General features: G+C 36.2%; 3 non-coding genes across 3 annotated transcripts; all 3 read right to left on the bottom strand.

Annotated features, from left to right (window-relative positions):
• Positions 1 to 7,136: 7,136 nt before the first annotated feature.
• Positions 7,137 to 7,329, bottom strand: LOC132753240 (U2 spliceosomal RNA). The gene has a single exon (XR_009628932.1). It is a non-coding gene; the product is annotated as a U2 spliceosomal RNA (small nuclear RNA).
• A 2,986-nt stretch (positions 7,330 to 10,315) lies between these two features.
• On the bottom strand, positions 10,316 to 10,508 carry LOC132753238 (U2 spliceosomal RNA). Its single transcript, XR_009628930.1, has one exon. It is a non-coding gene; the product is annotated as a U2 spliceosomal RNA (small nuclear RNA).
• Positions 10,509 to 13,494: 2,986 nt separating this feature from the next.
• LOC132753239 (U2 spliceosomal RNA) lies at positions 13,495 to 13,687 on the bottom strand. The gene has a single exon (XR_009628931.1). It is a non-coding gene; the product is annotated as a U2 spliceosomal RNA (small nuclear RNA).
• Between the last annotated feature and the right edge of the window lie 674 nt (positions 13,688 to 14,361).

Raw genomic sequence — 14,361 nt, forward strand, 5'->3', positions numbered from 1 at the left:
AAGAAGTTTTTGTTTAACAAATTTAAACTACAATCTGTTTCCCAACTAACCAAATGTACTTCTTCTAGAGCTCTCTGGGGATTCCTTTTAAATGTTTTATGATGGTTTTGAAACCCTTTATCTGCTTCTGCAAAATAAAATAAGAAGTTACTATTAAAACTTAATTGGTCAATCCCCAAAATTATATATATAAATTTAAACAAATTAATGATTTTTTTTATCTTAAAAATTTTCTTAAACCCCTAAAATTTACCCTAATCAAAAACATGAAAATTTAAAATAAAAGCTGAAATTTCCCTTTTTTGAAATAATTATGTCCAAAAAAAATAACCCCCCAAAAAAAATTTTTAAAAAGAAGCTATTTTAAAAATTTTACCTAATGATTGGTAAATTGCTCCACCCGTTCCTCCCCCGCATTTTCCCAAAAAACAGTCCCTTTCCCTGTTAAATTTATGTATACAAGCTACAGCTGTAATACTCTAAATTTCAGCCAGGACCAGGATCTAGAATATAAAATAGATTTATTATTCCCTATAAATTCACGGCAATTAAACTTAAAATTTAACACTCATCTTTGTTTATTTAACCTTAAACAGTTTAATCAATATTTGTTTTGATAATGCAATGGATATAATGTATTTTTCAAACTAATTCACACTTAATTTTACTATCACTAAGATATAAAATTAATACAGCTAAATTGACGAATCGTTTTGGGCGTAAAATTATATGGGCCGAACAACACTTCATTTGCTTATAGGTTACAATATTATGATAAAAAAATTTCAAAAAGGCATGGCTTGTAAAATCATAAATTGCGCAAGGACATCAATAAATTTCGCGTAAGGCCTACTAAACCCAAATCATTCAATTAGGTCGCGTTTTGATACAAAAGTCTAAAATATATTAGAAGGAGGTTTTTGTATTTCTGTTTTTATTAGTATAATTACAGTTGTCATTTTTCATATTTTGCAGATATGGAAGGTTCCATCTCGGATATTGTTTGTGATAAATGTTGGAAACATTTCATTCACAGATAGGTCTCAAATATTGACCACATGAACAGTCTACACGGCACAGGACCTTATAAATGTTGTGGTAAAACATTTTATAGCCCAGCAAATCGGAAACGTTACGGGTTTTTTATTAGTCGCCGGTAGAAAACCCGGCGACTATATTTGTAATAGTTTAATATTATACCTATGGTAGGAGAAGCCCTTAAAATCTGAAAATAAAAGCATATCAATCATTGAACAATTAAAGACAACAATTATTTTTTCAGTAATTACAAAAAATCAAACATATGATTACTTTGCCCAGTGGAATGAAATATGCACATATTGGACGTCTTAAAAAGCAACATTACAATTTTCATAAAATGTATCAATAACGTATCCCCAAGGATCAGTCATTGAATATTAGAGATACTTTTACTTTTTTTCTATGTGTCAAGCATTGCTATTTTATAATAAATAATCATGAATGATATTTTGAAATGAACACTTTAGAATTATTTGGTTGTTTATTTTTTATGAGAACCTTTTATATTACATTATTTTATCTAATTATAAAAAAATGCTCCTGGTCTTTCGTAAGAAATCACGTGACTACATGTTTATATATGTTGTATATCGTTATAAAATCTATTTAATAGTTACAGATTGCTGATAAGACAGGTAACTTGTTAATGGTGGTAACTGATAAGATGTAAATCGTTGTAATTTTGTACAGATAATTACATAAGTTATTTTTCATTAATCAGGTTCATACTTTATATCATAAGAGAAACCTGTTTACATTAAAAATACATTTCCAAAACCTTTTCCTTTCTTCTTAGTAAAGGGTTTAACTTGGCCCCTTCTGTAAAACATTCGACAAGAAAGTTCAATTGTTTAGTTTAGGTTGAACATCCCAAAATAATGTTATGCTTAAGAGGCACATTATTGAAATATATAATGGTAATCGTTGATTTCGGTATATTCCGTCGGTTTCCGTCACGCAGGTTTTCCAAAACGGTATGACGTCAGGGGTCCGGAATCGTATTAGATACATAGAAAAAAATAATTAACTATCTTTGTGTTGATAGTTTTATCGCACTGAAAGGCACTTAAAACGTTAATTTTATATATCGGTCTGTAAACGATTGGAATACGTGTATTGATTTCAACCTAAATTATATAATTATGTTTTTCTATTAGCAACAACATAATAATGATTTAAAACACTTTAACAGTAAAAAAAGTGTATTGTTTCATGTTAATAATTAAACATATATATGCTTTATAGTCACTTTGCAAATATTCGATGATCGGTATTATTTGTCGGTAATTTCTGAATCTGAACTAGTAACCTATACGGATTTCAATGTATGGTAGCAACAGTTATAATGTATAAAGTATAATTACAAGAAGAATTACCGAGCATAGGACTTGCCTTACAAGCCTCAGTGGCAAAACATTACTCAACTCATTGTTCCTCCCTTATTTTTATTACTTGAACCATTAAACTTATATTTTTCTTATATTTATGATAATACAATCATTTTTCTATCCGGCGACTTGATGCTTTAGCATCAAAATCTCTACATTACAAATAACAGTAAAACGCCACACTTTTCGATTTGCCACAACATTTACAAGGTCATGTGCCGAGTAGCCAGTTTATGTGGTCATTAAGACAAATGTTTTCCAACATTATCCACAAACAATATCCGAGCTGGAACCGTCCATATCTGCAAACTATAAATCAAAGCACAGAAGGCGCTGAATTTGTTTGGGTCTCAGAATGTAAGAACAGGTACAGGTTGTGAGATTATATGTATAGTGCCACCAATGCTTTCCATCGTTTTAATTGTTTTAAATTGGCTATAAGACTAATTGCAACACTGATATTCAATCCAATGTTTATTTGACTTAAACCATTTGAAAGAGAAATGAGTTGCCTTTACTGGGATTTGAACTCCAAACCTCTCGCTTCCTAAGCGAGCGCGAAAACCCTTCAGCCACGGTGAATTTATATGTGAACGGCCTGAAGAAAACCATTAAGGGCTCAAGTTTCTGTGGTATTTTCTGATTGCAATCTAAATCGTACTGTATATCTGTATGTATTTTCCTGTATAAGTTTATTTTTATGTATTATAATTCATTTTGCAAGGCACCCAGAGTTTGATACATACGGAATTCTGCATAACTAGAGTTGCATCAAAAAATCATTTATGTTCATTTTTTACGGCAGCTGAGCCACACTTTATCCTTGCATATCATGGTTACTTCATTAACAAAGACACTTAAAAAGAAATTTAAAAAAAAGTTTCCTCGACTGGGATTTGAACTCCAGACCTCTCACTCACTAAGGGAGCGCGTTACCCCTGCACCACGGAGAAGTTATACAAACATTGTCTGAATAACATCAAGTCATTCTAAATTTAGAACTTCCATTGCATTTCGGGTTTGTAATTCCTTATTAATTTCGAGGTATTTTGTTCAGTTCAAAATTGAAGTAAATAATTTAGCGAAAATCTTCCCGCCCAAAACAGTCCGACATGTAGAATCTATATATATTCCACTACTCGGTTTGTGTAGTATTCGGTAATCGACATCGCTAAAAATAGTATTTTGATTGATAAAATCATATTCATCCGCGTAATTTGTGATTGTGCATTTATTGACAATTCTATAAGCCAACGCTATTTTTAAACTTTGAATGCGTTGTAATTTGTTGGTTACTTCGTTGTAACAAAATAAAAATATTTCTTTCTTTTAAATCGCTAGTTTTAAGCTGTTTTGAGAACTACTTGTTGTTAGGTTTGTCGTAAACTTCTGTGTCAGAGATTGAATTTCCGCTTTGTATTTACTTATTTTCGATCAGAAAATACAATAAAACAATATTAGAAATCTTCGACCAATAGGGAATTATTTTGCTTGAACATTAATGTGCCTGTCTTTGACCATCTTTACGCAGTGATCTCCCCTGCATTTTTCGGCGTTAGTGTACATATAAAGGGAAGTAACCGCTTCAAAAAAGTGGACTACTTTCGGCATTTGCAATTAACAGCATTAGACTCTGAAATTTCGCTACCATTATTTGTTTGGTCTGACGACCCAAACAAATAAAAATGACAACTGTAATTGTGCTTAAACTGAAATCGACCTCCTTCTTATATTTGAGACTTTTTATTTTAATTTCTGCGATTAATTTATTTATATCGAAACTTCATTTAATCATCTGTAACAATTACACAATTTCGCCGACAATCTTCAGTCTTCGAGAAGCACACTCAGAGATCGAAACATTTTAGTAACTTTCCAGACTCCAGTGGTATCAGCTCTCATACACATATCACTGGGCTCAGAATAGGTATTTTCCTAGCAATAAAACGATCTGCAGACTTTAATGCACGTTCGCACAATGCCCGTGCGACTCGTGGACGGATTTATCTGTGCGACGGATTACTTATCCAATGTTATCTTGGTTGAGCACATATGCCCGGCCCCGTGCTTATTTGTTTAGTGAATAGTCCCGCATATGATTTATTCTTTCCAATGTACGTATAATTATATTAACGCATGCCGCCGTCACTTTCATCATTCTCTCTATTCATATTACTTTCACTTTACCTACAGGGTGATAAGAAAAGATAACTTACCAGAACTTCGTCATACGATTCCATGCTCCATACTCGATGAATGTCACCGTCATGGAAACTGACGTCACAATACACATTGTGACGTCACTGTTTGCTGACGTCACAGTTAGACTTTAACTTCCTGTATACTACTGTAACATTACACTGCCATCCGCATTGACGTACTCTATAAAACAAAATAACCTGATAAATGTACTGACTATAAACAGCAAATCATCATTATTATTTCTGAATGACTTAAAGGCCCATTATGCCTCAGAAATGCTAGCATTTTTATTTCTAAAAAACTGTTCATTTTTTTTATATCTTGATATGCACCCCCAAGAAAAACATGCTCATTTGCTATATGCACAAATTATTCTGTTGATGGCAATTGGTATAATTATTAATATGGTAACTTGGTATTTTGTATAGAAGTCAAACTATTACTTTGTTTACATTTTGCTACCTTTAATGCACATAACTGTTTCTCATCTAACATGCACTTAATCCATTATTTGAACATTATTAAACACATGTTTAATATTTCTAAACAACTAGATATATATGGATTCCTGAGGCATGTTGTGCCTTTAAGAGCGGACACAAGTCGCTGCAAGAAAACCGATTTATCTCCCGTTCACCGTTGTCAGAAATTAAAGCAGCTATTACATCCCTCCGATGACTATGCCTTGTTTCACATTTAAGCCATTCGAGCGGGGGCGGCAGTCTCTTTAGTCGTGTTTTTGACTCAGTTAATACATTAGGACGGTACAAATAAGAACATGACAAGAATAGCAGAATATGTGTTTACTTGGACAAAATAATGCACACGCTAAATGGTCATATATCACTAACCGTGAGATTGTTACGCGGATAATCTCCCTTTTTTCTGTTTAGAAATGCACTGCTAACCGGGAAGGGTGTTTCAAACCCGCGTTTAAAACATTATTTCAAATAAATAGGATGGGGCGTAGGGGGGGTTATATACTTTAACACTTTTTTTTATAACCCTTTACTTGGGTTTTTTAAAAAGGGGGTTTTTTTCATGAAAAATCCCCTTTGGGGTTTTATTTAAATTTAAAATAAAATAGACCTGCGTTAATTTCGTCACCATAAATAATATTTTATTATTTATTTCCCCAAATTTGGAACCCGGGGGAAAAAAAACGAAAAACAGTATTTTCCCCTAAGCTCCCTAAAAGTAAACCGTTTTTTAATACACCCGGGGATTTCTTACCCCCCCCCCCCACACACAACCCCCCCAAAATTTTAAATTACAATTTTAATTAAAGAATTTAATTTGGGGACGGGGGCCCGGGGGCCGGGGGGTAAACCCAATAAATTTAGGGGAACCAAAACCCTTTGTATGTCGAAGATATTTAAACTGTCCTTTGCTGCACAGCGAGTTACTCGCAAATCAAACAGTTTAAGCGAGGAAGCCCAAGTTCAAAAGGAATACCTATTAGGCCCTAATATGCACTATTGAAATTGCTTAGGTAATTTTCCTATAACGGACAGTTTCGCTTCATTTTCGGTACTGATATTTAGAAGCTCACTAGAACATGCTCGAGCGTGCGATCGCCAAGGCAATACGTTCACTGCAAAGCTATGAATATTTGCCTCACGGTAATATGTGCCACTACGCATGGCTGGCTGCTTTAAAGTCAGGAAATGCACATTTCTAAAAGCCATTCGTCGTTCATTTTTGTCTTAATATAGATGCTAGATCTTATCCTAATTTGTGCAATTAATTCGTGTTTTTTTACAAACAAACATGGTTGCAATGACAACTGTATGCTTACTATATTATATGAGCCGCGCCATGACAAAACCAACATAGTGCGTTTGCGACCAGCATAGATCCAGACCAGCCTGCGCATTCGCGCAGTCTAATCAGGATCCATGCTGTTCGCTTACAAACCCTATTACAAGTAGAGAAACTGATAGCGAACAACATGGATCCTGATCAGACTGCGCGGATGCGCAGGCTGGTCTGGATCCATGCTGGTCGCAAACCCATTATGTTGGTTTTGTCATGGCGCGGCTCATGTATACCTACTATATTATATATACCTGAATAAATGAGAGTGAAAAATGAATAATGCATACAAACAATTTAAAGGCTAACGATGTTGATAGTTATAATCAAATTCATGACGACGACGACGATGATGATGATGATTGATGATGCTGCTGCTAATGATGATGATGATGATGATGATGATGATAATTGATGCTGACGATGACGACGACGATGATGATGACGATGACGATGATGATGATGATGATGAAATAACAATGATATTATCAGTAAGAAAAAAATAAGAACGATGAAAATTTCAGTTTTAATGCTTCGTAATATTTGATTTCTTCTTTATACTCTTATAAGAAAAATGATATAGATTTTTACCATAGGGGTTGGCCTTTAATACATTCTCATGCTAAGACTATATTGTAATAACCTGGTAGGTTCAGAGTGATGTAATGTAGTGTAGTGTTTTCCCTTTACGGGAAGTGGGCCGATCCCGGAAGTACTGCGATACCGGGCCAACCCGTGGCGAGAGCGGAGCAAGCCCCTAACACCTCACCTGTGTCCAAAAATCAGTTTAATATCGAAGTCCCCCAATGGGGGACGTATCAGATATTAAGCTGATAAGAACAGATACTACACTTTGATCTTAGCCAAAAGGCCGAGAAGCGATACCTCTTGCTAGTCTCATGCACTATTTATTCGCCGTCTTTACGACGGAGCGGCGGGCAAACATTTCTGTACTTTTTCATCTGTAACAATTACACAATTTCGCCGACAATCTTCACTCTTCGAGAAGCACTCAGAGATCGAAACATTTTAGTAACTTTCCAGACTCTAGTGGTATCAGCTCTCATACACATATCACTGGGCTCAGAATAGGTATTTTCCTAGCAATAAAACGATCTGCAGACTTTAATGCACGTTCGCATAATGCCCGTGCGACTCGTGGACGGATTTATCTGTGCGACGGATTACTTATCCAATGTTATCTTGGTTGAGCACATATGCCCGGCCCCGTGCTTATTTGTTTAGTGAATAGTCCCGCATATGATTTATTCTTTCCAATGTACGTATAATTATATTAACGCATGCCGCCGTCACTTTCATCATTCTCTCTATTCATATTACTTTCACTTTACCTACAGGGTGATAAGAAAAGATAACTTACCAGAACTTCGTCATACGATTCCATGCTCCATACTCGATGAATGTCACCGTCATGGAAACTGACGTCACAATACACATTGTGACGTCACTGTTTGCTGACGTCACAGTTAGACTTTAACTTCCTGTATACTACTGTAACATTACACTGCCATCCGCATTGACGTACTCTATAAAACAAAATAACCTGATAAATGTACTGACTATAAACAGCAAATCATCATTATTATTTCTGAATGACTTAAAGGCCCATTATGCCTCAGAAATGCTAGCATTTTTATTTCTAAAAAACTGTTCATTTTTTTTATATCTTGATATGCACCCCCAAGAAAAACATGCTCATTTGCTATATGCACAAATTATTCTGTTGATGGCGATTGGTATAATTAATATGGTAAATTGGTATTTTGTATAGAAGTCATACTACTACTTTGTTTACATTTTGCTACCTTTAATGCACATAACTGTTTCTCATCTAACATGCACTTAATCCATTATTTGAACATTATTAAACACATGTTTAATATTTCTAAACAACTAGATATATATGGATTCCTGAGGCATGTTGTGCCTTTAAGAGCGGACACAAGTCGCTGCAAGAAAACCGATTTATCTCCCGTTCACCGTTGTCAGAAATTAAAGCAGCTATTACATCCCTCCGATGACTATGCCTTGTTTCACATTTAAGCCATTCGAGCGGGGGCGGCAGTCTCTTTAGTCGTGTTTTTGACTCAGTTAATACATTAGGACGGTACAAATAAGAACATGACAAGAATAGCAGAATATGTGTTTACTTGGACAAAATAATGCACACGCTAAATGGTCATATATCACTAACCGTGAGATTGTTACGCGGATAATCTCCCTTTTTTTCTGTTTAGAAATGCACTGCTAACCGGAAGACTGTTACACCGCGTAAAACATATATTTCACTAGTAGGATGGGGCGTAGGGGGTGTATATACTGAACACTTTTTGTATAACCATTTACTTGGTTTTTAAAAGGGGCATTTTTTTCATGAAATAGTCCTCTTTGCGTTCTTATTTATATTAAAGTACAATAGACCTGCGTCTAATTTCGTCATCTCCATATAATCATATTCTATTATTTATTTCTCAAGTTTGGACCGGGGAAAGAAACGAGAACAGTATGTGTTACCCATACGCTCCTAAATTAAGTACCGTTTGTAGCATACACAGAGATTTCTGTACCCCCTCCCCAACACACACACCCTCCCCCGCACACATATTTTCAATATATATTTTCAATATTACATTTCAATTATGAATTTAATTAGTGACGGGCGGGGGCCGGGTGGTAACCAGTATTGAGGGTAACCAGCATTTGTATGTGGAAGATATTTAAACTGTCCTTTGCTGCACAGCGAGTTACTCGCAAATCAAACAGTATAAGCGAGGAAGCCCAAGTTCAAAAGGAATACCTATTAGGCCCTAATATGCACTATTGAAATTGCTTAGGTAATTTTCCTATAACGGACAGTTTCGCTTCATTTTCGGTACTGATATTTAGAAGCTCACTAGAACATGCTCGAGCGTGCGATCGCCAAGGCAATACGTTCACTGCAAAGCTATGAATATTTGCCTCACGGTAATATGTGCCACTACGCATGGCTGGCTGCTTTAAAGTCAGGAAATGCACATTTCTAAAAGCCATTCGTCGTTCATTTATGTCTTAATATAGATGCTAGATCTTATCCTAATTTGTGCAATTAATTCGTGTTTTTTACAAACAAACATGGTTGCAATGACAACTGTATGCTTACTATATTATATGAGCCGCGCCATGACAAAACCAACATAGTGCGTTTGCGACCAGCATAGATCCAGACCAGCCTGCGCATTCGCGCAGTCTAATCAGGATCCATGCTGTTCGCTTACAAACCCTATTACAAGTAGAGAAACTGATAGCGAACAACATGGATCCTGATCAGACTGCGCGGATGCGCAGGCTGGTCTGGATCCATGCTGGTCGCAAACCCATTATGTTGGTTTTGTCATGGCGCGGCTCATGTATACCTACTATATTATATATACCTGAATAAATGATAGTGAAAAATGAATAATGCATACAAACAATTTAAAGGCTAACGATGTTGATAGTTATAATCAAATTCATGACGACGACGACGATGATGATGATGATTGATGATGCTGCTGCTATGATGATGATGATGATGATGATGATGATGATGATGATTGATGCTGACGATGACGATGACGATGATGATGATGATGATGATGATGATGATGATGATGAAATAACAATGATATCAGTAAGAAAAAAATAAGAACGATGAAAATTTCAGTTTTAATGCTTCGTAATATTTGATTTCTTCTTTATACTCTTATAAGAAAAATGATATAGATTTTTACCATAGGGGTTGGCCTTTAATACATTCTCATGCTAAGACTATATTGTAATAACCTGGTAGGTTCAGAGTGATGTAATGTAGTGTAGTGTTTTCCCTTTACGGGAAGTGGGCCGATCCCGGAAGTACTGCAATACCGGGCCAACCCGTGGCGAGAGCGGAGCAAGCCCCTAACATCTCACCTGTGTCCAAAAATCAGTTTAATATCGAAGTCCCCCAATGGGGGACGTATCAGATATTAAGCTGATAAGAACAGATACTACACTTTGATCTTAGCCAAAAGGCCGAGAAGCGATACCTCTTGCTAGTCTCATGCACTATTTATTCGCCGTCTTTACGACGGAGCGACGGGCAAACATTTCTGTACTTTTTCATCTGTAACAATTACACAATTTCGCCGACAATCTTCAGTCTTCGAGAAGCACTCAGAGATCGAAACATTTTAGTAACTTTCCAGACTCCAGTGGTATCAGCTCTCATACACATATCACTGGGCTCAGAATAGGTATTTTCCTAGCAATAAAACGATCTGCAGACTTTAATGCACGTTCGCATAATGCCCGTGCGACTCGTGGACGGATTTATCTGTGCGACGGATTACTTATCCAATGTTATCTTGGTTGAGCACATATGCCCGGCCCCGTGCTTATTTGTTTAGTGAATAGTCCCGCATATGATTTATTCTTTCCAATGTACGTATAATTATATTAACGCATGCCGCCGTCACTTTCATCATTCTCTCTATTCATATTACTTTCACTTTACCTACAGGGTGATAAGAAAAGATAACTTACCAGAACTTCGTCATACGATTCCATGCTCCATACTCGATGAATGTCACCGTCATGGAAACTGACGTCACAATACACATTGTGACGTCACTGTTTGCTGACGTCACAGTTAGACTTTAACTTCCTGTATACTACTGTAACATTACACTGCCATCCGCATTGACGTACTCTATAAAACAAAATAACCTGATAAATGTACTGACTATAAACAGCAAATCATCATTATTATTTCTGAATGACTTAAAGGCCCATTATGCCTCAGAAATGCTAGCATTTTTATTTCTAAAAAACTGTTCATTTTTTTATATCTTGATATGCACCCCCAAGAAAAACATGCTCATTTGCTATATGCACAAATTATTCTGTTGATGGCAATTGGTATAATCATTAATATGGTAAATTGGTATTTTGTATAGAAGTCAAACTACTACTTTGTTTACATTTTGCTACCTTTAATGCACATAACTGTTTCTCATCTAACATGCACTTAATCCATTATTTGAACATTATTAAACACATGTTTAATATTTCTAAACAACTAGAAATATATGGATTCCTGAGGCATGTTGTGCCTTTAAGAGCGGACACAAGTCGCTGCAAGAAAACCGATTTATCTCCCGTTCACCGTTGTCAGAAATTAAAGCAGCTATTACATCCCTCCGATGACTATGCCTTGTTTCACATTTAAGCCATTCGAGCGGGGGCGGCAGTCTCTTTAGTCGTGTTTTTGACTCAGTTAATAAATTAGGACGGTACAAATAAGAACATGACAAGAATAGCAGAATATGTGTTTACTTGGACAATATAATGCACACGCTAAATGGTCATATATCACTAACCGTGAGATTGTTACGCGGATAATCTCCCTTTTTTTCTGTTTAGAAATGCACTGCTAACCGGAAGACTGTTACACCGCGTAAAACATATATTTCACTAGTAGGATGGGGCGTAGGGGGTGTATATACTGAACACTTTTTGTATAACCATTTACTTGGTTTTTAAAAGGGGCATTTTTTTCATGAAATAGTCCTCTTTGCGTTCTTATTTATATTAAAGTACAATAGACCTGCGTCTAATTTCGTCATCTCCATATAATCATATTCTATTATTTATTTCTCAAGTTTGGACCGGGGAAAGAAACGAGAACAGTATGTGTTACCCATACGCTCCTAAATTAAGTACCGTTTGTAGCATACACAGAGATTTCTGTACCCCCTCCCCAACACACACACCCTCCCCCGCACACATATTTTCAATATATATTTTCAATATTACATTTCAATTATGAATTTAATTAGTGACGGGCGGGGGCCGGGTGGTAACCAGTATTGAGGGTAACCAGCATTTGTATGTCGAAGATATTTAAACTGTCCTTTGCTGCACAGCGAGTTACTCGCAAATCAAACAGTTTAAGCGAGGAAGCCCAAGTTCAAAAGGAATACCTATTAGGCCCTAATATGCACTATTGAAATTGCTTAGGTAATTTTCCTATAACGGACAGTTTCGCTTCATTTTCGGTACTGATATTTAGAAGCTCACTAGAACATGCTCGAGCGTGCGATCGCCAAGGCAATACGTTCACTGCAAAGCTATGAATATTTGCCTCACGGTAATATGTGCCACTACGCATGGCTGGCTGCTTTAAAGTCAGGAAATGCACATTTCTAAAAGCCATTCGTCGTTCATTTTTGTCCTAATATAGATGCTAGATCTTATCCGAATTTTGTGCAATTAATTCGTGTTTTTTTTACAAACAAACATGGTTGCAATGACAACTGTATGCTTACTATATTATATGAGCCGCGCCATGACAAAACCAACATAGTGCGTTTGCGACCAGCATTGATCCAGACCAGCCTGCGCATTCGCGCAGTCTAATCAGGATCCATGCTGTTCGCTTACAAACCCTATTACAAGTAGAGAAACTGATAGCGAACAACATGGATCCTGATCAGACTGCGCGGATGCGCAGGCTGGTCTGGATCCATGCTGGTCGCAAACCCATTATGTTGGTTTTGTCATGGCGCGGCTCATATATACCTACTATATTATATATACCTGAATAAATGATAATGAAAAATGAATAATGCATACAAACGATTTAAAGGCTAACGATGTTGATAGTTATAATCAAATTCATGACGACGACGACGATGATGATGATGATTGATGATGCTGCTGCTAATGATGATGATGATGATGATGATGATGATAATTGATGCTGACGATGATGACGATGATGATGACGATGATGATGACGATGATGATGATGATGAAATAACAATGATATCAGTAAGAAAAAAATAAGAACGATGAAAATTTCAGTTTTAATGCTTCGTAATATTTGATTTCTTCTTTATACTCTTATAAGAAAAATGATATAGATTTTTACCATAGCGGTTGGCCTTTAATACATTCTCATGCTAAGACTATATTGTAATAACCTGGTAGGTTCAGAGTGATGTAATGTAGTGTAGTGTTTTCCCTTTACGGGAAGTGGGCCGATCCCGGAAGTACTGCAATACCGGGCCAACCCGTGGCGAGAGCGGAGCAAGCCCCTAACATCTCACCTGTGTCCAAAAATCAGTTTAATATCGAAGTCCCCCAATGGGGGACGTATCAGATATTAAGCTGATAAGAACAGATACTACACTTTGATCTTAGCCAAAAGGCCGAGAAGCGATACCTCTTGCTAGTCTCATGCACTATTTATTCGCCGTCTTTACGACGGAGCGACGGGCAAACATTTCTGTACTTTTTCATCTGCACGGTAGGGAATCACGTGACTTTTACGGTTACGCGTACAGACAATATGGCGTCCTAAAAACCTCGCTTCACATGTGTTTTTTCAGGTAATTCGTTATTATATCCCTTTTACTTACATACGAGACCTGTTGCAGCCTACGCGGAATAAAGAATTGTTGCCGCCTATACCTTATTTTCCACCCCTGTGCTCATAGCTTTTACAAGCACTCAAAAATTCAACAGAAATTTTCAATGTGAACAATTATTTTTCGGGTAACATTCACGCAAAATTTGTATTTTTTATGAATTTGATTAAACTACGTCGAGTTAGCAAAGAGAAAATGTTCATAGAATTTCTTTATTTGAAAATGTAATTATTAGGCATGTTAAATGTTGACTGGTCATTTTCTATTCCATCACACGAGAGAAAAATGATTTGGGTAACTCCCACGCGTACTTTTATTGTTGATAACTCCCACGCAATATTTTATGTGCAAGCAATATCTTTGCAGGTTATAGCCTAGATATTGATTGAACAAAATCATGATTGATGCATTTAGCCTTAAACGTTCAAAGAATTTTGAATAATATTAAAATACCGTCAAAAGGTCCT

This window comes from Ruditapes philippinarum, unplaced genomic scaffold (genome assembly GCF_026571515.1).
Source record: "Ruditapes philippinarum isolate M1 unplaced genomic scaffold, ASM2657151v2 ctg14854_1_1_1_1, whole genome shotgun sequence".
NCBI lineage: Eukaryota > Metazoa > Mollusca > Bivalvia > Venerida > Veneridae > Ruditapes > Ruditapes philippinarum.